We start from the raw sequence: 17,381 nt of genomic DNA on the forward strand, positions 1-17,381 counted from the left end.
TGTGCAGACTCCCAACGTACCTGAGGCTTTGGATTTCTCCCCTTTGCCTTGAAGAGGAGATGCTGAGGTTTGACTGGGGTGAGCACAGTAAGAAGTCTTACAACACCAGGTTAAAGTCCAACAGGTTTGTTTCAAACACTAGCTTTCGGAGTGCTGCTCCTTCACCTGAGGAAGGAGCAGTGCTCTGAAAGTTAGTATTTGAAACACACCTGTTGGACTTTAACCTGTGTTGGACTTGAACCTGGTGTTGTAAGACATCTTATTGAAGACCTTGGGTGACTGCTGTTTGGTTCTAGTCTCCACAAAGGGGGATCAGATGGATGGCACTTGTGGGAGGATTGGAGACCCCCTTGCCCCATGTCCTTTGGGTAGGGTGGAGCCCTGACATGCTTGGTGCTGGTCTGGCACTGTGAAGGTGCACTGGTGGTGCTGGCATGTGCACTGTCAGGTTGGCACTGCCAAGTTGGCATTTTTTGTGTGGGGGGTGGGGAGGTGGTGAGTCAGAGGTTGTTTCAGAGATTGGGATGCCCATAATCTTAACCATCACCATGAATTATTATTTTGATGGCGTAGAAGCAATATTTGGCCATACAATGATGCATCTTAATGCAAATTTCCCACACTTGTCAATTGTTCGACCAAAAAAAATCACTTTGTAATGACATCTTTGTATGTCACATTTAAAGAAATGCTAGTTTACTTTCTACATTAAAGAAATGCCTGTACGGTTTACCTCAGTCTGAGAATAGTGAGACAGACTGAATAGATTTGCGGTACAGCTGACGAGGCTCCTGATGAAAACATTGCGCAGTCTGATTCCACGTTGACTGAAGCCCCCGCCATGCAGACAACGCCTCCCAACCCCGACAATAGCGGCACTCTTTGCAGCGGATGGAGACACAGCCAGCACAGCGGCAGAGGAACGGAGTGCGGCGGCTGTGAGGAGTGAAGCGGTCCGGGGGAGACGGAGCAGGTAAGAAACCGGGCCCAGAGCCCGGGGAGATGCACTGGGAACCGGGCCCAGAGCTCTGGGGGAGAGGCACAGGGAACCGGGCCCAGAGCCCGGGGGGGGGGGGGGGGGGGGGAGGCACAGGGAACCGGGCCCAGAGCCCCGGGGGGGGGGGCACAGGGAACCGGGCCCAGAGCCCCGGGGGGGGGGGGAGGCACAGGGAACCGGGCCCAGAGCCCCGGGGGGGGAGAGGCACAGGGACTTGGGCCCAGAGCCGGGGGGGGGGGGGGGGGGGGGGAGAGAGGCACAGGGACTTGGGCCCAGAGCCGGGGGGGGGGGGGGGGGAGAGAGAGGCATAGGGACTTGGGCCCAGAGCCCGGGGGGGGGGGGGGGAGAGAGGCACAGGGACTTGGGCCCAGAGCCCGGGGGGGAGAGGCACAGGGACTTGGGCCCAGAGCCCGGGGGGGAGAGGCACAGGGACTTGGGCCCAGAGCCGGGGGGGGGGGGAGAGGCACAGGGACCCGGGCCAGAGCCCGGGGGGGGGGGGGGGGAGAAAGGCTTAGGGACCCGGGCCCAGAGCCCGGGGGGGGAGAGGCACAGGGACTTGGGCCCAGAGCCGGGGGGGGGGAGAGAGGCACAGGGACTTGGGCCCAGAGCCCGGGGGGGGGGGGGGGGGGGAAGAGAGGCTTAGGGACCAGGGCCGGGGGGGGGGGGGGGGAAGAGCGGCATAGGGACCCGGGCCCAGAGCTCGGGGGGGGGGGAGAGGCACAGGGACTTGGGCCCAGAGCCCGGGGGAGAGGCACAGGGACCCGGGCCCAGAGTCCGGGGGAGAGGCACAGGGACCCGGGCCCAGAGTCCGGGGGGAGTGAGGGCTCTAGGCCGGGGGAAGGGGGAAAGAACCGAGCTCAGGCCGGTCGGGTGGAGCGGGGCGCCAGGGTCCCTGCCCGGGGTGTGTCCACCTGCCCCGAGGCTTTGACTTGGCCTGAGAGACCTCGGCTGGAGTTGAAGGGGGTCTCTGAACTCCCGGCCCTGCGACTTCTGTATTTTGGGTGCGTAGCTGCTTTATAGTGAGTGAGGTGGGTGCAGGAGTGAGTGGCTTTGTTTCACCCCACCGACTGCATCGAGCATTGTTCAAAGTCGATTGAATTTTCCCACCATCCGTCTACACTGACAGGGCTTGTTTGTGAGGAAGGGTCGTGGATATTTATCCCTGAGATAGGTATTTCACGAAGATCCAAACAAGGCTGATAGATGAAACAGTTGCTTGTGACATGCTAATGCAAGATTTGGCATGCCCAAATCCAGCTGTACATGTATAGGAATGAACTACATCGAATGAGAACTGGCAGCTTTTAAAAATTAGGCATTTGTCTTTAAAGAACGACCCCTGGTGCTACCTGGAAGGAAATGAGTTATATGTGTTTTGTTGACATAGGCATGCGGAGCTTGTCTCAGCAGTTAACCTTGTGTTGTGATAAATCCTCAAATGGGCGTCTCCCTTTTAAGGCCTAACAGGATTTTGTTTATTTTGTATGTGATTTCTGTGAGCGATTATAACACTGAAACATAATGAGGGGTTAATAGTTATCCTGTGAGAGCGCTGCTCTCTTTCATCTGGACAAGATTAGATTACAGTCTCTCAAAAGTAACTGTTAGTGACTTTGAATCCAATATTTGCATGAGAGGATGACCTATGGTTCTGGTCTTGCTTTAAATATATCCACAAGAGATAGGTATTTGAAATGGGACAAGATGTCTCGCCTGCTGATATTTCTGACCTTGTTTTTTGGTGAGTTATTTAGCCTCTTTTTGATACCTTTTCCAGTGACGTGACCATGATCAGTACTAGGCCATGTAGGAAATTGTAAATAAGAAAGATCGTGTAGGCAATGTAATGAACACTGTTGCTTCACAGCGCCAGGGTCCCAGGTTTGATTCCCGCTTGGGTCACTATCTGTGCGGAGTCTGCACGTTCTCCCTGTGTCTGCGTGGGCTTCCTCCGGGTGCTCCGGTTTCCTCCCACAAGTCCCAATAGACGTGCTTGTTAGGTGAATTGGACATTCTGAATTCTCCCTCTGTGTACCCGAACAGGTGCCGGAGTGTGGCGACTAGGAGATTTTCACAGTAACTTAATTGTAGTGTTAATGTAAGCTGCTTGTGACAATAATAAAGATTATTATTAATGAGGAATGCATCGCATTTTAAAATAAAATGGGAACAGTTTATGACTTAAGCTGTAGAAAATAAATATATACCAAGGACTTGTATTTATAAAGCACCTCAAATGTAACAAAACTTTCCAAGGCGCTTCACAGGAGTGTTATAAAACAATTGATGACACAACTAATTCACTTAAATGTTCAAAAGCTTGGGTGGGTTTAAGGAGTGTTTTGAAGGCAGACGGTGAGATAGAGAGATGCAGGTTAATTTCAGATTAATGGTGGAACAATTAAACCTGGGGGTGCACAAGAGCCCAGGGTGTGCAAATATCCGAGGGTTGAGGGAAATTATTGAGATAAGGAAAGGTAAGGCCTTCACGAGATGGTGGAGGATGGTGTAGTCAACTGTCGAAGGCTGCAGAAGGGCGAGGAGGGAAAGTTTAACTTTATCACAGTTACATAGAATGTGATTTTGACAGCTGTTTTGTGGATGGTGGAAACCTGATTGCAGAGATTCAAACATGGCGTCCCAATGAGAACAGATTGGGAGGTGCCAACATATTCAAGGACTTTGGAGAGGAAAGGGAGGTTGGAGATGGAATGTTAGTTTGCAAGGAAGTTGGAATTAGTGGTGGTTGTTTTGATGAGAATGGAGACGTCAGATTTATAGATAAAAGGGTCAAAAATCTGAAGAGGGAAAACCATTATCAACATCTGCTAACATGGGGCCATGAGGGGAGTGGATAATCAGTTTACCAGGGATAGAATCGAGGGAACAGGTGGTGGGGTCTCCTAATGATAACTGGGTGAACATTAGAGGAAGTTTGGCCTGGTGGGCTAGTAGAATGGAGGGATGCTGCAGAGCCGGCTGGTTGGATTGTCTCGGATTTTGGTGACCCAGAAGTCCGTGGGACCATCGGGCTCAATAATGTTTTAGGTGGAGCAGGCAGATCTCTCAATGGATGGCAAAGCCAGTTGTCTTGAATCCTTTAAACTCAGCATCCTTTGGACTTGGGGAGGGCAGATGAGGGCCAAACCAGAGGAAATGGCCGAGGAGTGAGAGAGGACATAATGGAGTAATTGGAGACTAGGACATCAAAGATTGCAGGTGTGGCTGTGGTTGAGTAACATTGGTATATAAAGTACAGTTTTATATGCAAGGTATCAAAAACGTCTAATATAAATATGTCAGAAAATAATGTCTGTTTTTCTACCTGTTGGAGTATCACCATGTAAAATTTAAAAACATAACTGAAGTATTCAGAACCAATTTTTATTAGGATTATAGCCTTTTGTGCAATTTTTGTTTCTTCCATTATCCTTCAGCCAGCAGCATATGTTGAATCGGGCAGGTATTGATATCTCCATCATGGTTACTTTGTGACTGAACGATCATAAGATGATGAAGTCACATGAAAAGGCCCATGCATGCATTTGATCTTGTTCAGCAGAATACTAATGCTACTGATATACCATTGTAATTTAAAAACAAAAATGATTCAGAGGCCAGTTATTTTTGAAATGGATATATACGTGGATATAACATTCAAGGCTATGGACCAAGTACTGGCAAGTGGGATTAGGTGAGCATGATGGCCTTTCATGCATCGGTACAGATTCAATGGGACAAAGGGCCTCTACTGCACTGCAGCATTCTGTGATACGTGTATGTAAAAGCAAAATACCACAGATGCTGGAAATGTGAAATAAAACAGAAAATTCTGGAAATAACATTAGGTAGCACCAGACAAAGGGAGAAATAGAGATAACCTCCGAAATTGATAATGATCTTTTGTCAAAGCTGGAAGAAGTTAGAGATGTAATATTATTTAAGGAAGTACAGGAGGAAGAGCAAAAGGGTTCTTTGGTGTCCAAAGCAGAAGGGATTAAATGACAAAAAGAATGGTTGTGAAAGGCAAAAGATGCTGGTATTGGGCAAGTAAACAAAAGATGGGCTGAAAGCTGCAAATGGCAACAACAGAACTGGTGCCAATCTTGGCAGTCTGGTAAAATGGGAGTAATGGTAATAATCTTAAGTTATTGAAATCAGAATTAGTTTGGAAGCTGGCAAAATGCCTAATTGAGCGATAGGTGCTGCAAGCTTCAGTTTTATATAATTGTGTTGCTCTCCAGTAATCCTCTAAAATTTAATGCTGTCGTACGCTGTAGTACAGATCTTCATGGGGTCAGTATCAACAATGGTACCGTTGTAGAGAATCACAGTTAGAATTGTTCCAGCACAGAAAGAGCTAATTCGGCCCGCCATGCATCCATTGACTCTCCACAGCAATTTAACTAATACCACTCCCCTGCCTTCTCCCCATTGCCCTGCACATTCTTCCTTTTCAGATAAAAATATAATTCTCCTTGATTGCCTCATTTGACCCTGCCTCCACCAAACTTGGGCAATGCATTCCATTGCATTTTTTGTGAAATACCTAAAACTAAAATAAGTGATTTCAAAAACCTTGATATACATGGTGCCCCTCTCAGCCTTTCTTTTTTTTTTAAATTTAGATTAGCCAATTATTTTTTTCCAATTAAGGGGCAATTTAGCGTGGCCAATCCACCTACTCTGCACATTTTTTGGGTTGTGGGGGCGAAACCCACGCAGACACGGGGAGAATGTGTAAACTCCACACAGACAGTGACCCAGAGCCGGGATCCAACCTGGGACCTCAGCGCCGTGAGGCGGTTGTGCTAACCACTAGGCCACTGTGCTGCCCTCTCTCAGCCTTTCTGGCAAATAACTGGTTCCTTTAAAGTCGTAAATTTGTGAGCAATGAAAATGTACTGCCAAAGTGATTCACACACACGATTCACGAGAATGGTCCCAGGGATCCTAACCACTTACATTCAAAATATGTCCCTATTGCTTCTTTTGCCAATTACCTGAAATTTGTGTCCTCTTGTTCTTGACCGTTCTACCAATGGAACGGGTTTTCCCTATCTTTTCCGTCCTACCTCTCTTGCTTTTGAATACCTCTATCAAATCTCATCACATCCTTCACTTCTCCACTGAAAACAGCCCTAATCTCTCCATCTATCCCTGTAACTGAAGTTCCTTGTCCCTGGGACCATTCTCATGATGAATCACTTTGATGTAGATGAATCGCTTTGGCACTACCTTCTTGTTGCTCACAAATTTACTACTTTAAAGGAACCAGTTATTTGTAAGAAAGGCTTGTGAGAGGCACCATGTATATTGAGGTTTTTAAAATCACTTATTGGAGTTTTGGGTATTTCACAAAAAATGCAATTTTTAATGGTTTTTAATTTTAATTGCCTCACTAAGAAGGTGTATGGTAAGAAGTTCAATTCAGGACTAGTTATCACAATAGATTAGCACAATCCTTTCTTGTCATACATTTGAGTTTAAATCCATGAAATAATGACAGAACACTAGTCCCTTAACTGTAAGTGAAATGAGTTTCGGCAGCTTTAATCATTTCTTGTTGAGCATGTGTATAAAACTATCAATGCATAATTGTAGAGGCTGTGCAAATAACTGGTGATGGAATTTAAAGAAACACATTGGTATATGGAGTATTTTTTTTGAAGTTAATTCATGTTATTGGTAGAGTTTAGGTAAAGCATTACTCTGCATCTGCGCAATGATGTCCGTGACCTAGAGATGATTACAGCTGGCACAATGTGGAAAAATTGTTACATTCCTCAGCACTGACATAGAATCCTAGAATGGTTACAGCACAGTAGGAGGCCATTTGGCTCATTGTGCCCATGCTGTCTTTCTGCAAGAACTAACAAAGAAAGGTACAGCACAGGAACAGGCCCTTCGGCCCGCCGACCATGCTGCCTGTCTAAAACCTTCTACACTTCCGGGGTCCAGTTCAGCTAGTCTCATTGGTCCACCCTTTCCTCGTAGCCCTGCAAATCCTCTCTTCAGGTAGTTACCCAGTTCTTTCTCGAAAGCTGCAATTGAATCTGCGTCCACCATTTAGGCAACATAAACATCTTGTATTGTTATGAATGTAAAACATTATGTCTATAGAATACTTTTGCATTCTCTTGTATGTCATCTGCTAGTCTCTTCTCATACTCTCTTTGCCTCTCTTATTTTGTTTTTCACTTCTGCTCAATATTTAGCCTGATGCTCACTTGGTTATTATCAAGCTGATATCTGACATAAGCATCCTTTTTCTGCTTCATTTTACTCCCTTCCTTCACCCAGAGAGCTCTGGCTTTTTCCGCTCGTGTTAACATGCCTCACCTGCACCTGAACCGTTCCCTCTTTAAAAGCAACCCATTGTTCTGCTAATGCCTTGCCTGCCAAACATTGATTCTAGTTTACCTCGCCATATCTGTTCTCATCCCACTAAAATTGGACCCCCCCCTTCAGTTAACCATTTTCACCCTTGATTGCTCTTTGTCTTTTTCCATTGCTAACCTAAACCATATGATACAATGATCATCAGTCCCTAAATGATCCCCTACTGACACTTGACCCAACTCTTCCCTGAGAGCCAGATCCTGCAATGCGTCCTTCCTTATTCATCAAGAAAGTTCTCCTGAACATATTCAAAAACTCTTATGTCGCTCTTCCTTTATGCTATTGCCATCCTAGTTTACATTAGGTTAATCCAAATCCTATGTTAATAGTACTTTATAGTTTTTGCACCTCTCTGTAATTTCCCTGCAAATTTTCTCCTGTCTTTCCCATAAGCGTGGAGATGCCGGCTTGGACTGCAAAGACTCTCATTTAAAGTATTGTCTTGCATCATTGACTTTGTCTATACATATGTTTCTGGAACCCACCTCTTCATTCACCTGAGGAAGGAGCATTCACCTGAGGAAGGAGCAGTGCTCCAAAAGCTAATGATGCAAAACAAACCTGTTGGACTTTAACCTGGTGTGTAAGACTTCTTACTTTACCATAAGTGGCAGCCTGTAGAGTACTCCAGTGGGCTAATGGTATCCTTTTTATTTCTAGACGGTAAAATCGATTCTGTCTTGGACCCCTGCAGGACATCCTTGCTCCAGCATTGTAATACTCCCCTTAATCAATGCTGCCACTCCACCTCCTTGCTTGCCTTCTCTGCTTATATGCAGAAATATTTAGTACCCACTCTTGTCCTTTTTTGAGTCAGGCCTCTTGTTATTGCCGGGACATCATATTCCCATGTGGTTATCTGCACCTGCAGCTTATCATCTTATTTACAATGCTTTGTGTGCAAGTGTACATTTAATGCAAACTTAATTTAGATTATGTATCATTCACTCTTGCTCTTATTCCATTTATTACCGTATTCTTGGACTGTTAAGGTCTGTCTCTCCTAATTCTTTGTGCATTTGTTTCTCCTTTCTAATGCTACATCCTGGTTCCCTTCCCCCAGCCAATTTGGTTTGAATCCATCCCAGGAGCATTAGCAAATTGCCCTAATGAAGACATTGATGCCAGACCCGTTGAGGTCAACCCATCCAGCCTGTATAGGTCTTGTTTCCCCCAGAATTGGGCCCCTAATTGCAGGGATCTAAAGCCATTCCTCCTGCACCATCTCTCCATCCACTATCAACTACTGTATCCTATTTCTATATTCACTAGTGCATGGCACTGGGAGTACCCGCTTGCTATTTTCCTTCCCAGCTTTCTTAAATTCTCAAATCTGCCTGCAGAAACTTATCCGTATTTCTACCTATGTAATTGGTACCAATATGGGCCATGCCCTCTGGGTATTTATACATGCACACACACATACACACACACACGTCAATCTATACTACTTGTCTCTGGGCGGCACGTTAGCACTGTTGCTTCACAGCGCCAGGGACCCAGGTTCGATTCCCGGCTTGGGTGACTCTGCGAAGTCTGCACATTCTCCCCTTGCCTGCATGGGTTTGTTCCGGGTGCTCCGGTTTCCTCCCACAAGTCCTGAAGGATGTGCTTAGGTGAATTGGATATTCTGAATTCTCCCTCAATGTGCCTGAACGGGCGCTGGAGTGTGGCGCAGTGCTAACGTAAGCTTACTTGTGTTGCTAATAAAGGTTATTATTATTTTTATTACTACACTGCATTCCCCAAATAAAGTAATACTTTCACATGTATTCAGAGCTGACTTGTGGTTGGAGAGAAAGGTATACTCAAGGCACTTCTGCCTTGTCCTCCTTGACTACCAAACGATCACTCATTCCCTCACTGTTTGCACATCCTTAAACTATGGAGTGACTACATCCAGAAATGTGCAATCTATAAAGCTCTCAGCCTCACAGGTGCGTTGAAACACAGACCTCTGGCTCCTCCAGCTGATGAAGCTACCTGCACATGTGTTTGTACAGGACATGAGAAAGATCCTGGAGTTTGTACATGGCATAGCATGTGCATTCCACAAAACAGGTGCCCAGCTATCCCTCAGAAACATAGCAAAGACAATATTGTGTCAAGAAAACTCACCAACTTCCCTTGTGATGACATCACTTGCTTCAACTGTCACTTTTGAGTACAAAACAACATTAATGAATAAACATTCCCAGGTGCTTCAGAGAGGGGTAGAAACCTATGGATGTCAAAGCTGAAAGCCAAGAGACTTGAGGAAAAGTTTGCTTGAAGGGTTTGCGTTTTGAAAAGGTTCTTAAAAGAGATATAAGGGAGGAAGCTCCAGAGGTTAGGGCTGAAAGGCATTAAAGGCTTTCTACCAATACCAGGTTGACGAGAAGGTGTGAATAACAGGTTTGCGTTCAAGAAAGGGAGTGTTCCACAAAAGTTTTGAGTTTAGAGATGGGTTGCGCAATGTCATGATTGGAGTTGCAGATGAGGATGGGAATTTTAAACTTGGCAACCAGTGAAGATCATTGAAGATGGATGAGCAGGACTTGGTGTAATGCAAAGCACTTAGCAACAGATTGGAGTTTGTGGAGGAGGTGGGAGGCACCATCAAGGAGGGAGTAAAAAACACTTTAAAGCTGTGTATGGGTGTTGACATTGAAAAGGCCACGGTAGAGATAGTGATGGGTGGAAGGAAGTAAGCTATCCTGGTAAGGAGATGTGGCACTGATACCAAGGTTGTGAATGGTTTAATTCAATATGTGGAATATGTAGGTATGCCTGCCAGTGGATTAGGAAACAAAATACAGCTTATTTTGTATGGTAGAAGCAGATTAGGAAGTTCGCTTCTAGGGTGTATTGCCAGCACCCCTCACTGTCATGTAGAATATTCCCATTCCAAAGCAATTCTTTAAAAAAAAATTTAGAGTTTCCAAGGGGCAATTTATCGAGGCCAATCCACCTACCCTGCACATCTTTGGGTTGTGGGGGCGAAACCCACGCAAACAAGGGGAGAATGTGCAAACTCCACACGGACAGTGACCCAGAGCTGGGATCGAACCTGGGACCTCAGCGCCATGAGTTAACATTAACCATTGCGCCACCGCGCTGCCCTCCAAAGCAATTCTAGAAGGAATGTTTTTTTTTGCCAGTAATGATCAATAGTATTGTTAAGGAACATTGAAACTTTCTGGTGCAGAAGGATGGCACCTGTGATGACTGAGAAAGCTATCCAGCCTATCCCACTTTTTAGCTCTTGGTCCATAGCCATGTATTTCATGTGCATATCCAGTATTTCTTAACCACTGGTTTTTGCTTCTACCATCCTTTCAGGCAATGAGGTTCAGACCCTCTCTGGATGAAAAAGTATTCTCCTTCCCTCTTATCCCTCAGAAACTCAAATTACTTAAATCTCCCAGGGAAATAGGTCCTTCCATTTCCCCCTCCATAATTTTGTACATAGAAAACATGAAATGAGTAACCTTTTTTAAAAAAAAATTTTTTATTCTCCTTTTTCACATTTTCTCCCAAATTTACACCCACCAACAATAAACAAGAATCAGTAACGAATGCAATGTCAATCCCCATATCAATAACAGCAATCCCATCCTCCCACCAAACATTAGCCCACATGTTAACATAAACAAATAACAGAGGAATGAGGAATCACCCGTAGTCACCATTAACACATACAGTCCCCTTTCCCCCCCAACCCTCCCAGCCACCTCCCCCGCTAATGTTCGATGTAATCCAATTCTCGAAAGTGCAAAATGAATAATGCCCATAAATTGTAGCACCCCTCCATCCATCCCCTCAGTTCAAATTTGACCTTCTCATTTCCCGGCTCAAATCTATGGTTCCCTTGAATCGGCATTTCCCTTGACCCTGCCCCCAACCCAAAGTGCTGGCGAAACTGCCTTCAAATTTTCAGCGATGCTCTTACTACCGGACTCCCGTAGTATTTCCCCGGGGCTGTCGGGAGCGGTGCTGTTGCTAGCGCATTCAATCCCGGTCCCCTACACAAACTCTCCTCCATTCTGACCCACTGGGAGTCAACCCCTCCGACCCAGCTCCGTACCTTCTCCATATTCGCCGCCCAGTAATAATGCATCAGGTTCGGAAGACCCAAACCGAGTAAATACCTTTTTAATATAGCATGGTGGTTAGCATCAATGCTTCACAGCTCCAGGGTTCCAGGTTCGATTCCCGGCTGGGTCACTGTCTGTGTGGAGTCTGCACGTCCTCCCTGTGTGTGCGTGGGTTTCCTCCGGGTGCTCCGGTTTCCTCCCACAGTCCAAAGATGTGCGGGTTAGGTGGATTGGCCATGCTAAATTGCCCGTAGTGTAAGGTTAATGGGGGGATTGTTGGGTTACGGGTATGTGGGTTTAAGTAGGGTGATCATTGCTCGGCACAACATCGAGGGCCGAAGGGCCTGTTCTGTGCTGTACTGTTCTATGTTCTATGTTCTAATATGATTTTTAAAAATATATTATTTTGTGGGATGTGGGTGTCACTGGCTAGGCCAGCATTTATTACCTAAATGCTCTTGAGAAGGCAGTGATGAACTGCCTTTTTAAACACTGCAGGCCATGTAGTATAGGTACACAGAGTGCTGTTGGGAAGGGAGTTCAAGGATTTTGACTCGGCGACAGTGAAAAAAACGTTATAATAGTTCCAAGTCAAAATGTTATATGGCTTTGAGAGCTTGCAGGTGATGGTGTTCCCATTCCTTTGTCCTTCTAGGTGGTAGAGGCGGCTGGTTTAGAAGGTGCTGTGGAAGTGAGTCGCTGCAGTGCATTTTGTGGATGGTGTACACTGCGGCCTCAATAATAGAGGGAGTGAATTTTTTAAGGTGGTGGGTGGGGTGGCAATCCTGTATTGTATCAACCTGGTGAAACTACCTCATTTTTGGGTCAGCTTGGTGCTGCTCTTGCACTGTTCTTTAAAGTTGAATTGATTCCCTGGCTGGATGGTAATGGTAGAGTAGGTGATATGCCAGGTCATGAGGTTACAGATAGTTGCTGACTGCAATTCTGCTGTTGCTGATGGCTACAGTGTCTCATACATGCCCAGTTCTGAGTTGCTAGATCTGGTCAAAATCTATTTAACACATTGGTGGTTTCCACATAATGCCAGGGAGGGTATCCTCTATGTGAAGATGGGGACATTTTCACAGCAAAGTGATTACTCCTAGCAATACTATCATGGACAGATGCATCTGGAACAGGTGAATTGCTGAGGACCAGGTCAAATAAGCTTTCCCATCTTATTGGTTCCCTCACCACCTTCCGCAGACCAGTCTAGCAACTATGTCCTTTAGAACTTAGCCAGCTTAATGGTGCTAGTGAATCACTCTTTGGAAATTGTCCCCCACCCAGAGTACATTCTGTCCCCTTGCTACTTGTTGGGATTTGTACTGTTATGCTAAACTTCAGGGTAAGAAGATTCCCATTGGCAAATAACCTTAATGGAAAAGGAGACAATTAATAATTCAGAATGCAAACTAACAAGATTTATTGAACGATAAAGATGAATCTATATTCGATTAGTTGAGGCATGGCATGATATACTGTCTTTCCCATTGACCTGGGACTTCTGGGGTCTTGTCTTTTTTTGACTCATGACATCCTTCAAGGTTAAAAGGCAACATACTTGCAAGTATACAATTGCAATACTTTTGCAATTGTAAGACTTCACCTCTTATTCTCAGTCTACCTTAACTGATGTATCTGTATGATTTACAGTTACTTTCTGAGTGCTTCCTCTCAAAGTATACACTGCTACTGTCCTCTATCTCAAGCTGAAAGCAACTTCCTGACAAAGATTGTTCACTTTTTCTTAAGATAACTACTGTAGCCCTAATATAGGATTCTAATACTGATTTGGATGCTTGTAGCAAATCCCAACCCAGTGCCGATTACGTTAGTCACTTCTGGATTCTTATGGCAATCTCCAACCTTTGCCAATTATTTGCAGACTGGCAATGCTAACTTCCTAGCCAGTGCCCTACTACTAACCCCAACATTTTCTCTCTCGAGCAAGAGCTATCCCCTGAAAAGTGTCCTATTTTTATTCTCTTTAATGCAGCTTTTGTAACATTCAGCCCAAGGTTGTGCGCTTGTGTCACCACAACTAATAACTTCTAACCAAATATTTGGAATTATTGACCAATGGGAAGAATACGTCTGGCTTCCCTAAAACAAACTATCCCTAATTTGTACCTTCTATTTACAATTCTTGCCCTCAAGTCTTCCTTCCAGCCAATCAGCATCCCATATTGGCTTTGGTTTACTGCTAATGATGCACTCACTGGGGCCCAAATTTGCGAATCTGCCCTCGAGCCCAAATTCGCAAACCTGCCCTGGCTTTAATTTTGCATATTCTTTCATAAATCTACCTTACAATATTTTGTTACTTAGAGATGCCAACTTAAAGACTCCGTAACTACATTCCAAGAATATATACGAATTAAGGAATTTCAGCATTATTATGTACAGTACACTATATACTTTTAAATTACACAGATGTGTCAATGAAGAGAAGTGAAGTCTAACACCATCCTTGGTGCTTCTCCCAATTGGTGTCCAACATGGAGACAGGAGGACTCCTTGCTCATGTTTAACCTTACGCCATGAGACTTCATGGAGTCTGGAGTTAATGTTGAGAACTCCCAGGGCAACTCCCTCCCAACTGTATACCACTATACGTTCACCTCCGTTGGGTCTGTATTGACTGGGATAGGTGATGGTGTTGTCTCGGATATTATCTGGGTAATGAGAATGACTAAGTCAGGTTGTTACTTGACTAGTCTATGGGACAGTCCTTCCAAATTTGGCACAGAACATTAATGAACCAGATGGGTTTTTACGACCATCAACAATGGTTTCATGGGCACCATTACTGAGGCTAGCTTTTAATTCTAGATTTATTAATTTAACTTAAATTCCATCAGATACCATGGTGGGATTTCAATCTTTGTCCCCAGAGCATTCGGCTGGGTCTGCAGTGACATTACCACTATGGTACCATCTCACCTTGAAAGAATCCCACGTTTCTATTTTCAAACGTCATCCTATTAAGTATTGCCATGGTCCTACACATTATTTGGGCCATTAGCATGAGCTAGGTTGATTACGGTATTTTTGCATTCTGATCCAATTAAATCAAAATAAATATAAAACTTTGTTTTATAGTGCATATTGGTTGATGAGTAGTCTTATTTGGGATGGGAAGTCTTCCAGATCTTCAGGATCCACATGCATAGTTCATAAACTGAGATGGCAATTAGGAATCCAGAGGTTTGCTGTGTTGTAATTTTTCTTTGTTGTTCTTAAATTACAAGGCATTACAAACCGAAGTATTTTCTTGTTCTCTCAGGTTCTTGCAAACTGACCCTTTGCATGAGATAGAGTTATGTTTGTTAGGAAAACCTGCAACCTGACTCAACAGTGGCTTCCTATAGCGCTGAGGATCCAGGTTCAATTCCGGCCCCGGGTCACTGTCCATGTGGAGTTTTCACATTCTCCCATGTCTGTGTGGATCTCACCCCCACAGCCTAAGATGTGCAAGCAAGGTGGATTGGCCACGCTAAATTGCCCTTAATTGGACTTCCAGTGCGGATTGTAATGGAGCAGTTGCACGCTTGGGAACTCCTGCTGGAGATCGCAGTTTAGGCTCTTTTCACCCGGTTAGCAATGGGAATTGGTCCCGAAATGTTTTAAAACACGACGGGGTAAGAGTCTCACAATAAGGGGATGAGTGAATGGTACAGAACCATGCAACAAAAGAAGAGAAACAGCATGAAAGGTGAAGTTGGAACAAATTACGGCAGGCCACCGAACATGAAACAGGGTTGCTTAGACTTCAGATGCAGTGGCAACGAGTAGAGGCTACATCTCGGGTGGCTCCCGCGCAGCCTCCGGCCCTTCGGACTTATCTGCCCGATCGAAGGGAAACTTTAAAAATAAAAAATTGGAGGTCCTCTGTAGAAAAATCGGCTGTGGAGTTTGGGGCCCGAAGATTGTGTTGAGAGAGCAGAGGTGTCGGCAAGTTCAAGCGGGGCCTAAGCCGGGCCAGTGCGGAGCTTAGATCCAGACAGACCAGCTAGTCCAGGAAGACCAAGTTCACCAACCTCCCCACTAAGAGAAAGAGACGAAGAGTAAAGTAAACAAAGCGGCGCGGGGGGGGGGGGGGGCAGAAATGAAAGTAGAGCGAGGAGAAAAGCTGACTTCTGAATGACGCCGATGTGCTGAGCTGACACGCATCAGGTGGCTCCCCTCCAAGTCGGGACAAAAACAAAAGGCACTTTTAGTCGCGTTTTTCCCAAATTTCAGAGGAAAAAAAAATCTCTCACCAGCAAAATGAGGGCACCCAAGAGGGCACCTCACCCCCATTGAAGGAGGCGATCAGGATAGAAATCCAAGTGGCCGAAATTGGCCCTGTACAAGAACGGGGTACGCTTCAGTACACTGTTCCCAGCTAGGCTCTGGGTCACATACCAAAAAAAAGAACGCTAATTCATTGGAGGAAGAAAATGAATTTGTCAGAGCCAATGGCCTGGATAAGGGACGGGCACGGTAACAATGAGAGTTGTGCAGGAAAGGACTGAAAGAGCCAAACACTGATTGGACAGTGAGCATGTTTGCACGAGACTGTGCTGCCTCGTTCTGACTATAAAGGGAAGACTGGGTCTTAGAAAGAAGTGAGGACTGAGGAAGGCAGATAAGGATTTAAACAGGGATAGCGGGCATTAAGGAGGGGCTAGACCAGCCCTGGGAAGGGAGCCACCACTCTAGCAAAATAGCTAATACGGGAAGACAAAGGTCCCCCAGCAGGATTATCACCTGAAATATCAGGGGATTTAACAGTCTGGTGAAAAGATCCAGAATCTTCGCCCACCTAAGAAGCCTGAAAGCCGACATAGTCTTCTTGCAGGAAACCTGAAAGTAGAGGAGTCTAGAACTAGAGGGCATAGGTAAGGTGAGAGGGGGAGAGATACAAAAGAGACCAGAGGGGAAATTTTTTTCTCACACGGGTGGTGAGCATCTGGAACAGGCTGCCAGAGGAGGTAGAGGTGGGTACAATTTTTTCCTTTAAAAAGCAGTTGCAGTTACATGGGCAGGGTGGGTAGAGAGGGATATGGGCCAAATGGGGGCAAATGGGACTAGCTTAGTGATAGAAACTGGCCGTCATGGACAAGCTGGGCTGTAGGACCTGTTTGCATGCTGTATACATCTGTGAGTCTGTGACTCTTTGAGAACGATCAACTGCGGGTAAGCAAGGGCTGGGTGGGACAGACATTCCATTCATGCTACGGGCGAGGGCTAGGGGAGTAGCCATACTGATTAGTAAGAGGACGAGGTTCACTGCGACAGGGACAGTTATGGACCAAGGGGGCAGTATGTCAGGGTCAGCGGCGCCCTCAACGGGGCACCGGTAATTCTCGTAAATGTGTACGTGCCCAACTGGGACGACACAGTCTTCATAAAAGATCATGGCAGAAATCCCCAACATTGACACACACTGATCATGAGGGGGTGACTTCAACTGTGTACAGGACCCACTGACAGACCGATCGAATCCCAGATTGGGAAGAAGCACGGGCATGGCTAGGGAACTGGGAACATTCATGGAACAGATGGGGGCGATGGACCTGTGGTGGTTCCTACACCTTGGTGAGAGAAAATTCTCGTTCGTTTTGCCGGTCCACAAAGCATACTTGAAGATAGACTTCTTTGCAGTAGGGAAAGCAGAACCTCCAGGAATAGTAAGAACGGAATATTCCACGCTAGTTATCTCTGACCATGCTCCACATTATGTGGATATGAGGTTGGAGATGGGCTGTGTCCAGCGCCCCACTTGGAGGTTAGACACGGACGTGCTGGCTGACGAGGTCTCTGACCAAAAAATATCACAAGCCATAGGTGAGTATGTTACAAATATTCGGAACGGGGAAGTCTCACCTTCCACGTTCTGGGAGGTACTGAAGGTGGTG

At 45.7% G+C, this 17,381-nt stretch overlaps 1 protein-coding gene across 2 annotated transcripts in view; it reads left to right on the top strand.

Annotated features, from left to right (window-relative positions):
• Positions 1-793: 793 nt before the first annotated feature.
• rab5b (RAB5B, member RAS oncogene family) overlaps positions 794-17,381 on the top strand; it is a 100,315-nt gene continuing 83,727 nt past the window's right edge. The window contains exon 1 of one of the 2 annotated variants that reach the window (XM_038789025.1): positions 794-973. The gene's annotated coding sequence lies outside the window, so the exon portion shown is untranslated. The remainder of the gene's footprint in view (positions 974-17,381) is intronic. The other variant, XM_038789023.1, reaches the window with a different exon arrangement.

The sequence above is a fragment of the Scyliorhinus canicula genome, chromosome 2 (genome assembly GCF_902713615.1).
Source record: "Scyliorhinus canicula chromosome 2, sScyCan1.1, whole genome shotgun sequence".
In the NCBI taxonomy this organism is placed as follows: domain Eukaryota; kingdom Metazoa; phylum Chordata; class Chondrichthyes; order Carcharhiniformes; family Scyliorhinidae; genus Scyliorhinus; species Scyliorhinus canicula.